We start from the raw sequence: 21,611 nt of genomic DNA on the forward strand, positions 1-21,611 counted from the left end.
GGTGTGTTATAGGGCACTGCAGCACCCAGATGTAATTACTGTGGGGGTTGTTTCTGTCTGCCCTTTGTGAAACTTTACATTGGGCACTAAATACTTCGCATATAGGCAAGCTACCTCCTTGGTAAGAGCTTGTTATAGGTCTCTAGACACAAGTGCGTTTCCACCTCACAGCATAAGCACACTGCTTTAGCTCTTCACCTCCCCTTCCATCTCCCTCCTGCTTAAATGCTCCTCTGGCATGGACATAATGAAACTGCGTAGAAAGGAGCACGAAGGAGAGGAGAGATCTCCCTGCAGATTAACAAAGCCGAGTATTTCTGGACATTGAGTTATTTATATCAATCAGTTTGCTACGCTCAAAGATAAAAGCAAGCCTGGGAAGCAATCCAGAAAAAAAAATAAAATAAAAATAAAGAAGACAGTGTGAAGATGCAGCACTGGTGAGTGTTTTCGGGCGGCCTGCAGTGCTGTATGGCAATAGCCATTTCAAAATAAAAGGGAGATGGGCAGATCTGGAGGGCCGCTGCTCAGAGATGGGGGAGATCCCTGCTGGATGTGTCAGGCTGGGTAAGCTCGGCGCTGCTGGAGCGCCCTGCGTCATCCTGCAGCATCCCTGCTGCCAGCACAAGCAGCACTCCTCGGCTCCAAGGGGTCCCTCGCTGCCGCCGCCGGTATGGGGAAGGCAGCTCTTCCCAAGGCACGTTATCAAGGGCACGTTATCAGGGAAATAAAGCACGGATGGTGCTGTTTAGGGAATAGCCATTTTTAGACAATATCCACCAGCATAAGGCTGTGATTATGCTGTATCATCCTGAGAGCCTCGGAGTTAACAGAGGTTTGTACAGCCTTTAATAAATAGTGTTTTGTCCATACCTTCACTGTGCCCACGGATAGGAATATATCTAGTGTAGTACATCATAATGCTTCTATTGTTTTTAGGGAAAATGGTAAAAGATTCAACTGTGTAAATGCCATTCCCGCCCAGCCCACTTAGTACTACGAGACAGGGAGAAGTCTGCTTTGAAATTCTCCCTCCAGCAAAAGCTTGAAAAGCCTTGAAGATTGCGTGCATCCTTGATCATGTCATGCAGCAGCAGCTCTGAGAAATACAGAATCTCGTAGCTCAGGCTGCTAGCGTTTTGAATGCCCTTCTGGGTGTGGAGAATCCTGCCTTTCTGCTGTTACGAGGTGGTATCTCATCCTGCAACAACTTCTCAGACCATATTGACTTCCTGGCACAGGTTTTGCATTTTTTTAATCAAACTATTTCTTGTTGTATTTTACCTTGTGGAAAGATTGTAACAACCCAAAGCAAGTAGCTTTACAGATAAAAGGATAAAAATATAAGTGGCATGAGAGTTTTTGCATTCTTTCTGTAATTACTAGATAAAAAGCATGCATGTATCATAGATGTGATTTGAAACATCAGCCTGCTTTGGTCCTGGGTTAATTTTTTTTCCAATTTGTACAGTTAAATGCTAGTTAGAAGGAAGATGGCATGGAAAGAAACTTACACTGCACACTTTGTAAAGATGAGTTCAGGTCATTTCTTGTCCTCTTTTGTTGCTCATCAAAAGTTAGAAGTTTTGTCGTTTTTTCAGTGGGAACTTGCACCAAATTCTAGCACAACTTGCTTTAAAGCTAGTGGTTACATCAGTGCACCAGCACCCGTTGCTGCTAGGTGCTCATTCTGCTGAGCTGTAATTGCAGCAAATCATCAGTTTTGGAAAGTCCTCATTTAGCTGTTATGTCTGTTGGCTGTGTATGACAATTAGGAGTTGTCCATTCTTTCCCCACAGCGTGTTCCATGTTATTAGGGCACTAGTCTCTCTCTACATGCCATTTACTGTCAAAACACAATCCTTTTATCCCCCATTTCATCTGGTTTACATCACTTGATGGGTTTGGACAATTGTGTGTCTTTATTCTTCTAAGATGGAGGCTGATAGGAGATCCAGTACGTGAAGTTCTGCTCTACCTATAGAGCAGGATATCTGCAAGTACATCTGTAGCCATATAGAAAATATAGAAGCTGACAGCTGAGAGATCCTGTAGACTTCTCATTGTTTTCTACCATGGTGCTCATCTGTCAAAACACAGAGAAACAAATCTGGATATGAATGAAGTGGCTTTTTTTGCGTTGTCTGGGAAGACCAAGCAACATCCACAGTCCTATTTTTAAGACATCCTCTCTGCCCGTGTTGGTATGTGCTAAGTATCTTTGCAGGAGCCCGAGATCATTGCATTTGCTTTTTAATAAGTTTTGCTCTTGAGTTCTGCCCTCTAAGTGACTGTAATTACACAGGGAGGCTTAGCTCGGGTCTAACCACCAGTTTTCCTGTATGTCATTAGACGTTGTTAGGGGATCAGCCTGCCTGGTTGTAAATGACAGCATACATCTTCCTCTAATCCTTTTCTGGATGAGGCTGGCTGTAAGGCAGGCGCTTCGGAAGAGAGGGAGCACTATTCTAAGCTGACGAGGCAGAAGAAAGGCTTGTGTTGAATCAGGGGCTGCTTGCAGCAACATTTTGATCGTGGTTCAGGTTGGAGCACCTCGAAGACGCAAGCCCCATCGCTGTAGCCTAACAGAAGTCCTGCATGTTAACACTGAAGTATTCATCATTTCTGGGCTATTAGCGTGGCATGTGCCCTCCACATGTCTGTCATCCTCTGCAAGCGGTGGAGATGTTATCCAGAAACAGTTGTGTGCAGAAACTTGCCAGGTCACGCATGGGAAACGTGCTACTGACTTCTCAATAGGAGCGAGTCCTGCACAGCGCTGTGGCTTGCGGCTTCGTCCCGCCACCTTCACGTGGCTGATGCTCAGAGGTAGCACCCTGCCTGTGATGACAGCAGCCTCCAGGAGGGCTGTATGTTGTGTAATACACAGAAAACATCCCACCTGAAAGACATCTCAGCAGCCCAGCGCTGGGCAGGACTCTGAGACCAGAGGGCTGGGTTTGAAGGCAGAGATCAAAGCCCTCGGCTGTGCATGGGTGGGAGTGCTTGGGAAGAGCTCGCACAAAGATGGGGTTTGTTACTTTGCCTTTCCCATCTGGTTTAGGTCCCTGGACTTGTAACTGCTTTTACCCAAGTAAGATTTGGGTGAATTTACGTGGGAATTGAGTTTTAAATTTTGGGGGGAAATGTGGACTGTTAATCTCCTGTTACCAGACCACTTTTACAGCACCTTTCAGATTCCAGAAGTCAAAAGAAGAATTTGCTTTCCCTTTGAGGCGTATATTTAAGGCATCTTTGAAAGTCACATGTACCACAGGAGACTTAGCAAAAGCACAGTGGTTTCTATTGCTGTATTAAATATTTCCCTAGCTGTACTTCTGATTAAAGAAATAAATTCCTAAGCCATGACTTTTAACCACCTCTTCTCTAGGAAAACTTCATAACCGCAGTGAGAGACCAGCCCCAGCCCAGGCCACTGTCCTGCTTCAGCAGGAGCTGTAAGAGGGCTGCCATGTAGAGAATTTTTATCTCAAATTATCACTGCTGCTTCACTTTCACTGTAAAAAGCAATTCTCATGGTATTTTTTTTCCTAGAATATTCCTCTTCTTGTAGAGGATACCCATGAATATATTCAATGTCTTGCTCTCTTCTTTATTCTTTTGTATCTCTTATGTCTGGGAAAAATTCCAGGAGCTTTATGGTGTAGCTTTAGGCGCTTCTGGGTTGGAAACGCTTCTACGTGTCACGCAGACAAGAACTGTCCTTGTTTAAAAAAAAAAAAAAAAAATCACAGAAAACTCTTCAGTTCCGTGGTGGAGGAGGAGGAAGGTGCCCTAGGCACAGCTGGCGATTAGTTGTATAGTTTCTTCAGGTTGATAACCAGCTCTGATAGAAATCTGTTCGTTGATGGACAGTTCCCTAATGATACTGGACAGGGAGAGCAGCAAATTTAATACGCTCCGCAAGTCGGGGTTGGGTGAAACACCAGAAAACTCTTGGAAGTCTGAGATAAATCCCCTTGGAACTTGCTTTGTCTGCTCACGACTTTCCCTTTCTGGTATTTAACCAAGTTTGAATCCAGGTCATCTCTCCTAGGCTAATCTATGTCAGTGGAGTGGTGGAGTGTGAAGGGAGCTTTTCCTTTCTTTCTCTCTCTCACTCACCTGGAACACATAAGCAAAAGAGCAGGCGGTCTGAAGCTGAAACTGTGGCAGTCCACACATGTCGAAGTAACTGTTGCGAACAGCAGCAACAGAAATCTGTTCTTGGTCAGTTTGGCAAAGCATAAACTACCAAGTGACTCATCAAATGTACTTCTGCAGTCATTCGGAAGGTAATGCCGTACATTTGCTAATGTTAATAAGCTTGACTGTAGCTTAAAAAGGTCCAGCAACCTCCAATTAAACTTTCTGTAATTTTCAGAAGTAATTGAAGTAATTCCTTCTCATGTTGCATGCTGTTTCTCTGCAAGGATCCGGAAACATCCACGTCATCGCAATCCATTTGTTACATTTAATAGATGGTGCTCATCTTATGCTTAAAAAAAGTTTTTAGAAATAGAATTCTTTAATGGAGCCCAGTTAAATCTTTTGCAAAGGCTTTTAAAGTGTCAGATAGGGCTTGCAAATAGCAGAGACTGGCGCTGCGGATTATTTAAATCTGTATGACATCACCAGTGGATAATTTAAAAAAAAACACTTATTATGTAAATGTATTCAGTAACCAGTAAGGTTATGTATGTGAGAAATCATACTTTTGTGCGCTTTAAGTCAGCTCACCTGCGTTGTGTTTGTTCTCGGTGGAGTACAGCATCTGATTGTGCCTTGGAACATCTCCAGGGAGCTCATCTCCAAATTGCTGCTGTGATTTACGGGAACTGAATCATGAAGCTTCTTGAACCTTTCAGAGCTTCCTGCTTCTTTGTTGGTCTTTTTAGATCTAACATAGTTTTAAATACTTCTCAGCGATTAGATTAGGCGCAGGCAATTTCCTTTTCAAATTGCCTGAGCAGGCCCTTTGGTAAACAGTAATAACCTTGTTTTGGCTCAATAGGGTTTGGCAGGCTAATTAAAATGGACTTCGGGGCTGCAAATAGGTATGCAGGAAAACTCTACAGGTCTGCTCAGAGGCTTGATTGGGTTTCCATGGACATTGGTTCAATTGTGACCATGCGTGTCTTCTGTTATGGTTTGCACTGTAATCTGTACATTGCTTGCTTCAGAAAATCATAGTTTATAAGCACGTTGATTGATAAAACACTTCTATTTCCTACCCCATAACTGCTTCAACCACCCAATCCATTAGATGGATGCATCTTGAGTAATGCCATCTCTTCCATAGGAATTTATGCTAAAACTGCTTTAATCCCTGAATGTTCGGGATTTTTTAAGGCAGAGGAAATAGAGAGGAGTTAAAGATTTCACACAAGTCAAGAATTGCCATACGAGGATCTTTCCAAATAAGTCCGAGATTTGTACAAAACTGACGGCTGCGTTTTCATGCAGGGCCTGTATTGATTTTGTGCTGCATGAGGCATCCTGCTAGGTCTTTGTGCACAATAAACCACACTGACCTCCCGACCCTTCCCCTGACAACCTCATCGTTTTCCAGCTGAATGTGCCTGGTCACCCTGCAGCTATCGCCATAAACACATATGTAACTTTCAAAATCATTTCTTGAGCTTTTTTTCCTCATTTCAGAGAGCGCAGAGAAAGCAGTGTCCCTGTCTACACACGGGCATACCCACACATTTCCAACCAGTAGTCAGATTGCTAAAAAAAAAAAAAAGCCCATGGGTAATTAGCACTGTGAGTATAGTTAATCGATTTCAAATTAAATGCCACCGGCACTGGCAAAAGGTCACACTAGGTTTTGTTATGGGTTTGAGAAACCCCCTGGTTTAGTGTGCGCTGTCTCTGGGAATGGTTATTGTCTTTGTGTGCTGCCTGTGACAATAAAGGAGCAAGGACTGCAGTTTTTGCAAATGATGCTGTACATTTTATTATTATTTTAATATACATCATGGTTTTCTATGTTGATTTTAAGAAAAAACCTCTTCAGTGTAAGGAGGCAGTTGTATCTTCTTAAGCATGGAAAAAAGAGCTGGGGCGAGGATGGGGTAGGAACCTCATCTCTGGCTTCCTAGTCCACCATTCTCATTATTAGACGGTTTTGCCTCCTAGGCAGACAGATTACTTCATATTTTCATTCATTAATGATTTATCAGACAGCTCCTCCCCTACAGGCTCATCTCCTCTGTTATCCGTGCGGCCCACACGCAACCAGCAGCACGCAGCTGCCAGCTGGCACTCGCACGTGAAGCGTGTGCTTTACTACCTGTACTTAAAGCAAAACAAGTGAGAGAGTTGAGGCGACCCCGCATGTAAAGCAGCACCTCTGGTGCCTTTGTTATGGGAATGCTTGGTGGCCTCTGAAAGCTCTGGGCGTTTTGGTGGGCAGGTGTGCTTGGTGGCAGCTTCCATTTTAGTCCCAGGTAGTATTAGTTCGAGAAGAGGGAGTGCTGGGGAGAAAATGAAAGAGCTTTGTCTGTGAACAGGAAGGTGTGGGTTGGCTTTAATTTCAGGTTTTGCTATCAGGTTCTTGGCACAACAGCTCTTTTGAAATCCTTTTCCAGTTGTCTGTATGAGAGAGTGATTTTTATCACACCACTAAAGATTAACGCTATTCTTGTTCTCCTTTCTGCTCTCAGAAATCAGTTGTGCTCTGAGGCCTGGGAAAGGGAGCCCAAATGAAATCCCATGATGAAAGGGAAGAAGCCCGGAGTTGCTTACCACTCTCCAGTTTGTCCACCCCAACGAGGTTGTGACTGGGTACAACAGGGGAACAAGTGTTGTAGAACAGGAGGGAAGAGTATAACTTAGGAGAGGAGTAATAAATCTCATTATTTTAGCAGGTTACAATGGAAATTATGCATTAAAGGTGCAATGAGCACCACAGCAGGGAGAAACCGACTGTCCCTAGGATACCTAAAATATCTTTTCACCCTCACTGTTTTCAATAATTTCCTCGGTTGTTTGGGCCGAGCTGGAGCTCTGTTGTAAGGGGAGAGCTAGCAGGAGAAGGGGATTCAGGCTGCCACACATAATGGGTTAGCTGTTCTGTTGTGTGCTGCAAGACTAATCGATTTGAATGCCTCTGGCTTCGGAGGGGAGAGAGGTGGGTGAGAACAGTAGGCGTCTGTGTGCTCTGGGCAGCCAGGTGTCTGCACAAGCGCTGTGGGCGCTGAGGGAGATGAGGCTCCTGCTGCTCCTCGCTGGCCTCCCCCAGGGCTGGGTGGGAGGCCCTGCTGGGGCTGTGCTCACACAGGCCGAGGAAAGAGGTCACTGCGTGGTGGCTCAGGATAGCATAGAGGGAAACCAAGGCAAAACTACAACTAACACATTTCAAGGGGTAGTTTGTGAGCAGAGCAGGGAGTTGGGACGCAGATCTTACATGTCCCCAGGCCAAGGGCACAGCCCGTCGGTGTCAGCACAACTGGTTCATCCCAGCTGGATGGGGACAGCACTTGCCGTCAGTAAAGCCAAGTGTATGTTTACAGCACCCTGACTGCTTCACAGCATTTCCCTGCACACGGAGCACGTTGCCTCACACAGCATGCAAGAAGTGTACAAGAGGTTGGTGCAGCATAAAGTCTGCACTGAATTTCCACCCAGTGCTAACTGCCTGTGGTAAACCACTGCTCGCCAAGCAGCTGTTTGGGGTTTTTTTCTGTGCATCTCATAGCTCTACCACTCGCATTAGAACACAGGTTCTGAAAAAAAGCAGGAATTTGAACCATGCCATTTCCTCACAAAATGCGTGCTGTGTTTTTTGCTACGTTACTGAATTGCTGCATTTGTCTCTAGTTTCCTGGAAGGAAGGAGAGGAGGATGCTGCTAAGTGCAGCAGATCTGTCTGTGACCTGACAGAATCACAGAATTGCTGGGGTTAGACAGGACCTCTGGAGGTGATCCACCCCCTGTTCAAACCAGCTTGAAATTGGTATCTCAGAGCTGTGTCCCTTTTGGGTATCCTTTTGAGTATCTCTAGCACTGGAGAAATCACAGCCTCTCAGGACAGCCAGTTCCAGTGCTCAACACCCTCGCAATAGAAAAGTTTCTTTTCCTGTATTTAAATGACATTTCCTGTATTTTACTCTCTGCCCATTGCCGCTTTCTCTGTCACCGGCACCACCGAGATGTCTTGCCTTGTCTTCTTTGCTGCCTATTATCAGGTATTTGCACACCTTGATCAGATCCACCTCAGCCTTCTCTCCTCTAGGCTAAATGTTCCCAACTGTATCAGCTTTTCTTCACATGACAAAAGCTCCAGTCTCTCACTATCTTTGTGGCTCTTGGCTGGCCTCACTCCAGTGCATCCATGTGTGTTGTGCACTGGGAAGCCCCAAACTGGACACAGCACTCCTTAAGAGGCTCAGCAGTGCTGAGTAAAGGGGAAGGATCACCTCCCTTGATGTACTGGCCATGCACTTTCTGACACAGTCCAGGGTGCTGTTGGCCATCTTTGCCATAAGGAAACACAGCTGGTTTACGTTCAGCTTAGCATCCATTGGGACACCCATGTTTTTTTCCTTCTTTCTAGCTGGTCGGCCCTCAATATGTTCTCCCTAGCATTTGGTTATTTCCCCCCGAGCACAGAACTTTGTATTTCACTTTGTTGAACTTTATGAGGTTGTTGGCCCATTTCTCCAGCCTGTCAAGGTACTCATGAGTGGCAGCACAACCATCTCATGTACCAGCTATTCCTCCCAATCTTTCTGAACATGCACACTCTGGCATTAATGAAGAAATTAAACAGTATTGGCACCAGTGTCAACTTCTGGGGCACACCACTAGTGCCCCATTCAGCAGCAGGCCCACGTTTTCCCTAGTCTTCCTTTTGCTGCTGATATTCATACAGAAAAGCTTCTTGCTGCTTTTCACATCTCTTGAATTCAGCTCCTTTGGGTTTCCTAACCCTCTCTGACCCCATTTCCAGCTTTTGTGCATTTCCATTTTATGTTTGACTTCAGTCAGGAGCTCCTTGTTCATTCATGTGGGTCTCCTGCTACCACTGTTTAGCTTCCTACATATTGAGATGGAGCATTGTGGAGCTTCCAGGAGGTGATCCCTGAAAATTAACCAGCTCTCCTGGACCCCTGTTTTCTCTGGGGCTGTATCCCATGTGATTCTTGTAATCCCATGTAATTCTTGTAATCCCATGCAATGCAATGCACATTCCTGAAGAAGCCAAAATCTGCTTTTTGGAAAAAAGGCAACCACCGTCTCCCGGTCATTGCAGCCAGTACTGCCCCTGAGCTTCACATCCCATGGTCCTTGCATGGTGTCCAGCACAGCGTTCCCCATTGTTGGCTCTTCGATCACCTCTGTTAGGAAGTTACCATCAGTGCTCTTCAGGAACCCCTCCTGGAACATTGATTCCCATTGCTGATTTCAGCCTTTTCCCATGTTAAACATGTCTGTGGCAGCTATTTCTTTGTGCAAGCTACTTGATCATTTTACACGGCCAAACTTTTGAACCCCATCCTGAAATGATGTCATGTGGAGAGCAGCTTGCAAAAGAAGGCTATGTGAGGCTTGTACCAAAGTGCAACCCATAACCCACCTAACGTGTTGGGTTTTATTTCCACCTCTTTTCTCACGCTTAAATGTAAAATAAGCATTATGCTGTTGGAACCAGGCAAAGGCTAATTTGCCTCATTTGAATGTGAAAAGGAGCCCACATCCTTCCTGTGCCCTGCAAAGAATGCAAAAAGACTTTACAGAGAAAACAGATGTACTAATATGTATCACTTGTGGGGGGCAGGGGGAATCGGGGTGCTGCCACTAAAGCAGTGCTGAGCTTGCAAGGAAACAAAAGAGCCAGCGTACAAAATATTGTGCTGGGAAGCCGACAAAGTTGGGACTGTTCTCTTTCACTTACATTTATGCTCCTGGCATCTGAAAACCACTCTGAAAAATATATACAAAAGAAAACATGTAGCCTCCTTCTTCACGCTCAAGAAAACCTGCACTGAAGACGCTTAGAGTGCTCAGATGCAAACAAAAAACGGAAGCTTTTGATCCTTAGAGAAATCTTCTGAGTTTCAGGGACATTATTGCCTTGCCAGAAAAGTAAGCTACTCAAAACCATAAATGAAGCAAACATAACTTTTGGAAGTGTCCACTGATTTTATTTATATTTTGAATTCCCCTACATCTCTTGCACACAAATATGGAAGAGTTAGTGCTGTTAGCTCTCCAAAAATACAGGATGTAGTGGGGATGGCTTTAATGGTTTAGAACAGCATGGAAGATAGACAACAAATGAACTCCGGAATTATTTCTACAGCTGTACAACCCACTTCAGAATACCGTCTTTTCCTGAGCGATCTGTTTATTCCTCTTCAAGTACTTCAGTAACGAGCAGTCAGCACTGGTCGGTCAGCTTGTGAATCTGCTGATGCTCAAAACTCCCCAAATTCACCAGCCTGCCTGCTGCAGGTTTGGCCCAGAAGCATAACAGAGTCCCTTGCCAGTGATTAGCTTGTAGACAGGAGGCAGTTGTTTGTGGCCATTCATAATTTATAACATACGTGTATTGTAGGTCGCAGTAATAAATGGGATTCTACAGGCGAATGAATGCTTCTTCTTAAAAGGCTACCTCAGAATTCCTAAATTAAAAACTGATTTTATGAAAGCAAAGAATTGAAATGTGTCAATTAGTCCTCTTCATTATTTTTTTTCAGCAGTAGCATTTGGGGAACAGCCATGGATGGGTGCAATGCTTTATGAAGGCATTGTTCTGTTCTCCCTAAATGCAGCATAACTGCCGTTGTCCTACAATCTGGAATACTAGAGCTCATGACCATAAAAAGGACCCTTCAGAACTGATGCTTCCTCCTCAACATACTGTTTGCATCTTCAGGAAGTGTTCTTAATTCACGGGAGTTTGAAAACCACAGCATTGATGCAAAAAAATAACTTGTAGATATAAGAGCTTCAATAATGCTGAAAAGAGAAAATTTAAGCCCACTTACACAAGTGCGAATGCAATACAACAGCTTGAGATGTTTGAATGTGGTTTACCTGCAGGCTTGTTTTGTAGGATCAGGCTAAATAAAATCTTGGCCTTGAACTACTATCTGTGTTTTGGAACAAACATCGCAATGCAGCATGCTGCAGAAGGAAGGAAGCAGAATAGGAGCTAGATCACTTTCCTTTCCTGCATTATTTCTTGTAAGTGTAGTCTTCGTACATATGGAATAAACATTTCCTGTTGTAAAAATACTGTCACAGCCTGCAGTAGCCAAATAACCGATAAACCACTGTCACCGAAAACTGGAAGTCAATTAGACTGGCGCGTTTAAGGAGAAATGTTCAAAGCATGCAGATGGTCAGCAATCCACTGCTCTGGAAAGACGGTGAGCATGCACAACCTGATAACTGCTGTGGTTGTCAGCAAATGCAGCCTTGTTGTATGGAAGGAATTATAAACCTTGACTCGTGCAAATGGCAGTGTAATGATACGGGCACATTTGGTTCCTGCTTTTTGCTTTGTGTCGTCTATGCAGCTAGACAAAATGGTGTAGGTATCTTATCCTCTCTGCTTCACGTGCTTTAATTCTACTGTGCAGATACTTTATTTATCTCTGTCTGGAGTAATACTGCTTTGTAACACTACTCCTCAAGCTGTCTGACAGCACTATTAAATCCTCGCTGTGCTAACCGCCCTGTCATTGTACTGTGATAGCAGCCCCAGAGCTGGGAATCCAATTTAACACTAATAAACTTCTATTTTGGTTAAAGCCCCCTCCTCATTCCTAGTACTAGGAAAACGTTTCAACCACATTGTTGCATCCTGTACAAATGCTTTAAAAATTTAACAAAACAGCATGAGAAAGACAGGGAACTCCTTTGGATGTCCAGTCTTATTTTTGACCAGCCTTTGTCCTCTGGCTCTCTGGAGCAGTGCCTACAAAGCTTTCTTTCTGTTAGGTTGCACAAGGGGCAGAACACCATACATACTTTGTGGCCATATTGTGGGAGCAGGTCCCATAAAGGGTAGGAGATGAATGGCAGGAGTTTGTTTCTTCATTTGTACACGGGTGGTTTAATATTCTGGATCAAGGAGTTTAGTGGCTGCATCCTGTAATCACTCATCTCTCAGAGACCCTGCTTCTTATGGACGTTCAAGCAGTGATTTTTATCTGTCATGGTCAGACAGCAGATGCGGACTCTTATTGTGACAGAGTTACCCACACAAGTAGCTGCAGAAAAGGGAAGTGAGAATCAATTTCTTCATAAGACTTTCTCCTTGGAAGTATTCTAGGTACACAGAAAGGGGAAGCCTTGAGGATCTTGTCTGTTTTTTGCATGATAGCATTACAGGCAGCCTGTCTGGATGGACTGATGGGGAGCTGGAGGAATGGGAGAAAAGGAAAATTGTGAGTTGCGAGGGTGGAAACCTTTCTTAGCAAGGAGGTAAAGGGAGGAGGGCATCAGCTTGGGATTTGATTGTTTGGTCTGTGTTCATTGTACAAAGCTGGGGGAAGAGCCATGTTCAACCCTGGTATTTTTCCATATGAGTTCTAAAAACTGTACTACCACTGTATGTTCTTCTCTCTTTTCCTTTCATAGAGGAATTATTTCAGGAGAAACTGCAACTAGTCAAAAAAATTTATTCTCAGGATCGTCATCGTGGCTTCCTTGATCTGGTTTCCTACCACAATTCATCCTTCTCTTGGAAAAAAGCATCCCCAGCTTTCGTTCTTACATTCCCTGAGCAGAAAAATAAGCGTCGCCGCGATGTTCGCTGACATCAAGCTCTGCAGCCACAAAGCTGCTGAAGCTTGGGCATTTAAATGAGTGGCGGGGCAGAAATGTGTCATCCTGACCATAGCGTTGAAAGCAGCACCCTGAATTTTACAAGGGGAGAAGGGGAAGAAGAGCAGTGCTTTAAGGGGAGGGGAGCATGTCAGTAAGCTTTTTGAGCATACAGTGGCCATAAAGGACTGAATTATGCTGCTCCTGGGGTTGTAGATGAATATCCTCTATGGAACAGATGTTTCGTGTGAGTTATATGCAAAGAGCAAGTTGTATACACAAGTCGTGTAAATTTAAACTATAAATCAAACACCATCTATATATCTAAATGATACTTTGGAAGAGTTTGCCTCAGTTTGCTGTTTCTCAGCCAACAAGCATGAGTTTTGCTGCTGAGAGGTGAGCATGTGTTTGGCTGGGTTTTGGGTAGTGCTGTTTTCTCTTACTGTTTTTTTCAGTGAGCAGAGGAGACCTGGTGAAACCCTTTTCCAGACTCTGTTTACATCAGCACCTTCGATCTGCCTGCGTCCAAAAGAATTATGTCAAAGCAATTGCCTGCATTTGTTTCTTAGCGTGTTCTCCGGCAGCACTGTCGCTTGAGGGTCAAACTGGAATACATTAAACTGGAATTGGGGCAGAAACTGCAGCCAGCCTCAGGTCAATGATGCCTCTTGAGATCTGTGAAAGTGACGCTTCTGGGGTTCATTGCGTTCACATCCATAGCATTGCTGTGTCTGGGCTGGGTGAGCTGTAGAGGCGGATGGTTAGGCGCACAGTCTCCCTTTTAATTATCTCTCTGGGTGTCTGGAATAAAAGCACAGGCCTAGGATTGACTTATTTCTTAATATTTCAAAAAGTTAGGGTTTTCAAAATCCATATGCTAAGGCTGTTTTTGTCTATGTAGTCTCTACACATTTATGGTTAGGAAATTACCACAATAAAGCCGTCCTTTGAAATAAATCTGTGGATTCCAGTTATGTGATCTTTGTAATCTAAGTACTAAAATAGTACATCTTTTCTTATAAGCAAGCCTTTAGAAGGTTTAAAAACTTACTTGGACACATGCTTAACAGAACACCCTAATGCTGTAGGTTGTAGGTGGGATTGTGCCAGAGGAAGGGGGAGAAAAACGCATCCAGGAGGACAGCAAGTATTTAGATATAAAAATGCACTGTTCAAACTGTAATTTATCAGGCTCTGATTCACATTCTATTAGTAGCTCTGAAACCTTGCTCTTGATTAACTTTTCCAAAACCTTTGCTTCTTTAGTTAATAAAGAGTTGCTGATCGCATCCTTTTGAGCCTTGAGATAAATAGAGAGGAATACCAGGTATAACAGAGACCATTTGGTACTGGCTTGTGTGTGAATGCATATGCATATATATACATATCTATTACACTTGGACAGGCCTTTTTACTCCCTAAAATTTTCACAAGCTTTCCTGCTTTAGTTCACTCTACAGAATTTGTGTATTATGATCAGTTTATTGAGGATGGGGTGCTGCTTCTGGGTCTGTAACCTGCTAGGACAATTTTACTACGTAGCCTATGCTGTGTTTTAGCAGGCATTGCTCAGTGAAAGGGACCGAAAGTTTGGAAAACACACTCTTTTCCCACCTGTTGAACAGAAAATTATCTGTAGAATCATGAGTCGATAACTATAATGAGATGTTTGTATGAAACAGAGACTTTTAAATCTTGGACAAAAACCTTGTACCGTGTCCTTAAAACCCACCAAGTGTAAATATTGTAGGACGAGGTAAATTCAGCGTCCCCTGCAGAGCACGTGGTCCTTATGAGCCCACCTGCCTGGGGACGCAGAGCCAGCAGCCTTCTTGGTGGCACCCAGGTCCCTTGGCGGGGCCATCCATACTGAGACAGCGCCTCAGCCCTGGAAGGCTGAGGTTTCCTCCAGTGTCACTTAGTGTGCCATGAGCTGGTCCTGGCTGTCAGGATTAATGACAAGAAGAGGAAAAGGAGCGTGTTTTTTTAGTGGAAACAAGACACTGTCTGATGCTGTGATTACTCATCTGGCCTCCGACGTTTTGCAGGCAGTCGATGCTACCTGAAAGAGCTCCTAATAACCCAAGCTGAATGGGGATGCATCCTTTTTAAATCAACCATGATCATCTTCACAACTTGGCGGAGATGGCCAGTACATCACAACACATGGTGCAAAGTGGTTAATTACCCATAACTGATCATTACTTTAAAAAAAAAAAAAAAAAAAAAAACTCTAAAAAAGCCTCTTTACAGTCTGGATTGGATTAGTTTCCACTTCCAATGAGTTTTCCACCTTTGCTAGGCTAGAACCCACAGTTACCAGATTTATTTCCCATATGAATACTCCTATACTGCGAACAAAATTAGAAAATTTCCTTTAAGCTTTTTGTTTATAATGAAGCCTTCTGCTCCTCAGTGTTTTCAGTTCTTCAGTCGCTCTCCCCTAGACATTCATCGTGTTTTTTTCCACACTTCATTTAAAAAATGGAGCAGCAGAACCTGATACATTATTCAAGTAGCAGAGGAACAAGAGCCAAATGCAGAGTTACTATAACCTACCTACTCATCTTTTGATTTTCATTTGTTTGTACAGCTGAGGCTCGCGTTAGCCCTTTTGGCCACAGCCTTGCCTTGGGAATTCATGTTGAGCTGATTGCCTGCCAGGACGCCTGGTCTCGTATTCAGTCTCTGCTTCGGAGGATAGAGTCCTCTCTCCCCCTCTCATCCTGTAAGTATGGCCTGTATTCTTTATTGTAACACAACGGTTTTACACTTGGCCATATTAACACCCAAACTGGTGCTGCCTGCCTTCTTCAGTTCCCACTTGCTCTGTCTCAGACTTGTTCTTTTGTTGTTTGTTTTTTTGCTGTCCCCACTCTTGCTATCTAACCGTACTTAACTTTAATCCAGGTCGCTGATAGGGCTATTAAATAGCAAAGGGATGGTCCTGTGGGAACCCAATAGGAACCCATCTGTTTGTTAATAGTTTCCCATTTAAAGTTATACTTGCACTTAATTTATCAACTTTTTAATACATTTAATATGATTGTGGACTCAGAATTGACTTCAGTATAAGATATGTTTGAGTTTTTTCCATGACCTCATGTAGTACTCTCCCTGTATAGAGTCCTGCTGTCCATGAATCCCCAGCAGCCCAGAACTGTGTAGAAGTGGCAGCAGCAGCTCAGAGGCTAGCTATCTGAAGCTTCTGAGACAAGTTTGTCTACCAACTAATTGGAAACACCTAGAATCTTGTATACATTGCTTAGCGTCCTCTCTAGTTGCAGCTGTGGTGGGAAATTATTTCATCATAATCATAGACAGAACACCTGGTCTTTTACTTGTGTGCTAATCAGAAATATTTGCTAAGTAACTTCTGCCTCTGTTGTGTTGTTTTGAATTATTCTACCACGTTTATTGCTCAGAATCTGTCTTTCATAATCTGCTTAGAATAATAAAAAACCTCATATCTGATTTATCTGTCTTAATTTTTCCTACTATCTTCTTGCCTCTTTGGTATGATCTTTATCTTGTTATTATCTTTTCCTCTTTTTCTCTTCATATGTAGGTTTCATATATAACACATCATATCTTTTTTTCACTTCCCTGGTAAGCCCAGCTGTTGCTGTTGTTTGTTTTTTTTTTTTTCATTGTGCGTTATTTTTATCTATCCTAGTCTTCTTTTCACAGTTGTAACATTGTAGGCATTTAGGAAATGTCTTAAACCATTCGCAGATGTCAGCAACTTCAAGTTCTGTCTACAGCCTGATTTGACTCCCATTTGCTTTAGTTTTGTGAAATTCCCTCTCAGAAAGCATGCACTGTTTTTAATTTATGGATAGATGAAGAGTGTTTGTTCATATAACACATAAAATTTTACTGGTCTGGATTTGATTGCAGACAGTGTTAGCTATTTGCACAGAAAGTGTCAGTGCTTTTCAGTCTAAACAACCAGTAACCTTCTAGGTTGTGATCATTTCCTTTCTACTGAGACAAAGTTTGCAGCAGGGATTGTCTGGCTCCTCTGTTAATCCAGCCACATCGTATGGCCAGCACTGTGCTGTGCTTGTGGCAGCACTGCAGCTCCTGCACGTTGCTGTCCCAGGGGCTGGGGCAAGGAGCACGGCACCCAGTCCGGCTTGCTTGACATGGTAGGCTAACCACAGGGTTTGGCAGTAAGCTGTGCAGTTTAGCAACGTCCCATAAGCTGTTCACATTGTGATCCGCATTCTGTGAACTCTGAGTTCTCCATTCCCTTCGGTGCTGCAAGGTCTACACTGCATATGACTCATTGGCAAGTGTCAACTTACTGGCAAGAGACACTGAAGAAGCCAGTTATCCTAATCTCTACTGTGGTAACATCACCCTGTGGCAGACACCAGCTAATACCTCAACTTGAGTGCATCTTCATTCATAAATATCCGAGATTACTTAGGTTACTTACTTCCAAGTTCTCAGTGCCTCAGACATCATTTCTGACAGAGAGGGTCTTTCAATTCCCCTCTTCCATTCAGACTTCTTAGGTTGATTACAACTATTTCTTTTAATATTCTAATAACCTACATCTAGCCAGTAGTTTTCAGGAATATTCATTTGCATTGCTCCTCTGCAGACAAAGGGTTTGTCTGTTTTTACAGATGCTTATAATTAACATATAAGGAACTGAAAAGGGTCATCCTCTTACAACATCTGCTTTGGTTAGTGTTGTGCTCGGTACCATGGTTTTGTGCTGAATGTGCTTTTGGGTGCGTATTTAACCTGGCTTGTTTTGCCAGCCTGGTTTATGGAGTGTGTATTCTTTCCCTATTGAGAGGTCACTTTTTCTCTGCCGCACTCTCTCCCCATGATCCACAAATCTGACATCTGTACTCTGCTATTCACCTAGTTGTTATCTTCTGCAGTCTTCAGGTTTTGTCTTTTTGTGCGAGGAAACAGGGAGGAAGTCCAGGCAGGATCTCCAGATCTCCTGAATTACCTGCAGTTGTGTAGTCTACCAGGTGTATCACAAAGCAGTCACTTCTAGTGAAGCCCGGCCTGTCTGCTCCAGGTTATCATCACATTCTCCATTTCCCTTTTTTGTCTTAAAGACAAAGAAACAGAAACCTCTGTTGTCCGCCTCTTCCTCACAGAGTGCTCTTGTCATTTTTTTTCCAGTGAGGGTGGTTGGAGCTCTCCGCAGGAGCATTTTGGGTCAATGCTTTGTTAACTGTTCATACCCAGAGAACCAGTCAAACCGAGGAGGGCATGCAGGGAGTGTGAGGGGGAGATCAAGCACCATCTGCATAATGCTGCCAGAGTCCAGGGGATGTGTATGTGCTTGGTCATGCATGAGCTATGGGCTTGTGGACCACCTGATGGGTTTTGGGCCCAGTGCTCCCTTGGATCACAGGTCAAGGAACACTGTTGTAGATAATCCTGCATGCCAGGTTGAGCAAATGTCCATTTGGGCAAACATCCACACTCTGTTCTGCATGACTAACAGAATTTTCAGGTGTGTTGTTAGACATTTGCAAATGTACCTTCATTCACAGGCCTGACTTAAAGCATAGTTTCTTTTCTTAAGCATATGGATCCTGGGAGAGAAAGAATGAAAGAAAGTGGGAGAAAAAATAATAATAAATCATAGTTCTGGGTGGATACTTCTGGCTTGAGAGGAGGGAATACAAGAAGTATTGACGTTTGCTGTTTTTGTCGCTCATTGAGTCATAGAAAAATAATCTGAAAGCGACTAGTCCATGCTTCTGAGCAGAGGCAGTGCCGTGACTGATGGCTAACCTTCACGTTGCCTTGGGCTGTTTTGCTGTCCTTGCCAGCAGAAAGGATTTTCATCCCTGACACCAGTGTAAATATCCACAACTGCCAATCAGTCCTTTATTTCAGTGTGACTTTCTGTTTAGGCTATGAAGGATCAAAGTAGGACCTCCTATAGCTGCAGTGAGCAGGTTGCAGGAGCTTTAACCTGAAGGACCAGGTTCTGACCTGTAGCTGAGGGTCTCTACACATGAGTATCCCTTGAAGATCATTCCCAGAGATCATTCCCAGAGCTGTATGTGCAATAACCTCAGGTTCATGATGAAATCAAATTAATGCATCCTTCTCCATTCTACTTGCCCTCAGACATGGACATAAAGCTTTAAAACAGATCTGCCTGCCATGTGTTTAGCAATACTTAAACATTTTGATACATGTGGAAGGGTCCTGTAGCTGTTTGCTGGCTTTTGGAAAATGCACATTACCATAGCAGGATCTATTTTCGTGGCCCTTAGCCCTTGCTGTCTTTTTAAGCTTCATCTTCACTGGCTAACAGAAGAGACCTGCAGTTTGTAGAGTACAAAGCAAAACAGAGCTGGGAATCTTGAGTCTTAGCGGCCTCTATAGCTGGACAGCAGAGGACTGCATGCATTGGTACTGCCACTCTTCTGTATGAGAGAATGCAAGTGAGGACCTGTTTCCTTCTGTGTCCCACTGTCTAGAGTGTTTATCACTGTAATTTCAGCCTGCTATGCTCTCATTTCCAGATTTCAATATCTCTGCTAAAAAAGGAAGAGATGGTAATGTGTCATTTTATAATCCAAATTGATCTCCAGGCAGCATCTCAATCCTTGCCCATCAGGTGAACACAGTTTAACCTGTGTGCCTCTGAAGTTATTTTCCAGGCCAGGAACAGAAAGACTTACATATTGCTCACTGCAGTGTGCTGACCCCAGCTAGCAGCTAATCTCCCACCCAGCTGCTCATTCACTGTCCCCCATCAGCATGGGGGAGAGGATCAGAAGGGCAAAAGCAAAGGGAATTCATGGGCTGAGATATATAGGGTTTAATAAGTGAAGGAAATGAAAAGAAAACAAGTGATGTAAAGGCACTCCCTCAACAACTCCCACCAGCAGAGCAATGCCCAGCCAGCCTCTGAGCTGTGGCTGTTTTCAGAAAATCCCCCTAGTTTCACTGCTGAGCATGATGCTATATGGTCTGGAATATGTCTGTGGTCAGTTTGTGCCAGCTGTCCCAGCTGTGTCTCCTCCCAGCCTGTTGCACATCCCTGTGGTGGTTTTACCCTGATAGGCAGCTGAACTCCACCACAGCCGTGTCTCAGACCCCTCCTCAAAGGAAAAGGGGGAGAAAATAGGATGGAAAAGGGCTCAAAGATAAGGACAGAGGAATCACTCAACCATTATCATCATGGGCAAAACAGCCTCAGCATAGAGAGATTAATATAATTTATTGTCTATCACTAGCAGACTAGAACAATGAGAAACTAAAAGCAAACTAAAAACAACCTTCCCCTCCATCCACCTTATTCTATGTTCTCCCCCAAGAGGTGCAGGGGAACAGGGAATGGGGGCTGCGGTCAGTCCCTGAGGCTTCATCTCTGCCGCTCCCTCACAGTCCCTCTCTGCCCCTGCTCCCCGTGGGGTCCCTCCCAGGGGATGCCGTCCTTCCCAAACTGAGCCTGGGGGGCTGCCCACAGGCAGCAGCTCTTCAAGAACCGCTTCCACACGGCTCCATACCACAGGGTCCATCCATCCCCCAGGAGCAAACTGCCCCAGCACGGGTCCCCCATGGGCCGCAGCCTCCTCCAGGCCACATCCACCTGCTCCACCGGGGGCTCCTCCACCCATGGGGGGGCTGCAGCGTGGAGATCTGCTCCATGGGGGACCCATGGGCTGCAGGGGGACAGCCTGCTCCACCAGGGGCCTCTCCACAGGCCACAGGGGAACTGCTGCTGCCTGCCTGGAGCACCTCCTGCCCTCCTGCTGCACTCACCTTCATTTTCTCTTTCCTCTCTCCCAGCTGCTGTGGCGCAACAGTTTTCTTCTCCCTTTCTTCAATCTGCTCTCCCAGAGGCCCACCCAGCATTGCTCCCTGGCCTGGCTCTGGCCAGCAGCAGGTCCCTTTTGGAGCTGTCTGGAGCTGGCTCTGCTCTGACCTGGGGCAGCTGCTGGGCTCTGCTCACAGAGGCCACCCCTGCAGCCCGCCCGCTACCAAAACCTTGCCATGTAAACCCAATGCAACCCCCAGCCTCATCTCTGTGGGGGCAGAATAAGAAACAGAAAAATCCTTGAAGCTGTGCAAGCAGTGCACAGCAACAGCTAAAACACTGGTGTGCTCTCAACGTGTTTTGGTCACAAATCTAAACCAGCACCGGACTGGCTGCTATGAAAAAAATTAACTCCATCCCAGCCACCCAGTACACTCTACCTAGGGTAATTCGGCTGTTGTACAGTAAAACCACAGTGGCAACACTGAGTTTGAGAAAATAGGTCTCACTTGTAGCACCTTTTTTTAATTTTCTGTGTCAGTGTAGGCAGAGTTTTAGTGTCTTCCTGCTACTGATGTAGTCTGACTTCAGTGCTTCAGTTGTTCGCTGGCCTTTGTCACCATGTGGTTGCCATCCTCCCTGGGGGTCTCTACCTGTGAGTATCTTTGCCCTTGTAGCTAAAGCCAGTTGCAGTTATGGTATGAAGACTGGAGATTGTTTTGTGACCTGGCCATAAGCTAATTTTTGCTCCTGTTAAGGAAGGAGAGATTTTTTTTTCACCAACGTAACTTGACAGATAAGGAATCTAAGTAACACTTCTAAAATACGAGCAGTAGTAACCTAGATGAAATGCGAGCCCCTTTGGGAGGGAACAGATTCTTGAATGGTCTCAAAGTAAATTCTCAATATTTCTGAGGCTCAGCTTGTTCCCATTTCCTTGCTGTCACATCCTCCCGAGTTCTTCAGTCACAAGCCAGAAATCAGATAAGGCAGAGATGTTAGTTTCATTTGTGCATAGGCAAAGGGAGGTGGGGAGACAGCAATGTTTGTGTTTTGTGGGGCT

The 21,611-nt window shown here is 44.5% G+C and overlaps 1 protein-coding gene across 10 annotated transcripts in view; it reads left to right on the forward strand.

Annotated features, from left to right (window-relative positions):
* Window positions 1-21,611, forward strand: part of FYN (FYN proto-oncogene, Src family tyrosine kinase) — a 129,377-nt gene that overhangs the window by 61,838 nt on the left and 45,928 nt on the right. For 5 of the 10 annotated variants that reach the window (XM_027454688.3, XM_027454686.3, XM_027454691.3 and 2 more), the window contains exon 3: window positions 15,383-15,517. The exons of 3 other annotated variants lie outside the window; for them this stretch is intronic. The gene's annotated coding sequence lies outside the window, so the exon portion shown is untranslated. Of the gene's footprint in view, window positions 1-12,253; window positions 12,408-15,382; window positions 15,518-21,611 lie in introns of those variants that run through there. 2 more of the 10 variants (XM_005030138.6, XM_072036096.1) reach the window with 2 other exon arrangements.

Source organism: Anas platyrhynchos, chromosome 3 (genome assembly GCF_047663525.1).
Source record: "Anas platyrhynchos isolate ZD024472 breed Pekin duck chromosome 3, IASCAAS_PekinDuck_T2T, whole genome shotgun sequence".
NCBI lineage: Eukaryota > Metazoa > Chordata > Aves > Anseriformes > Anatidae > Anas > Anas platyrhynchos.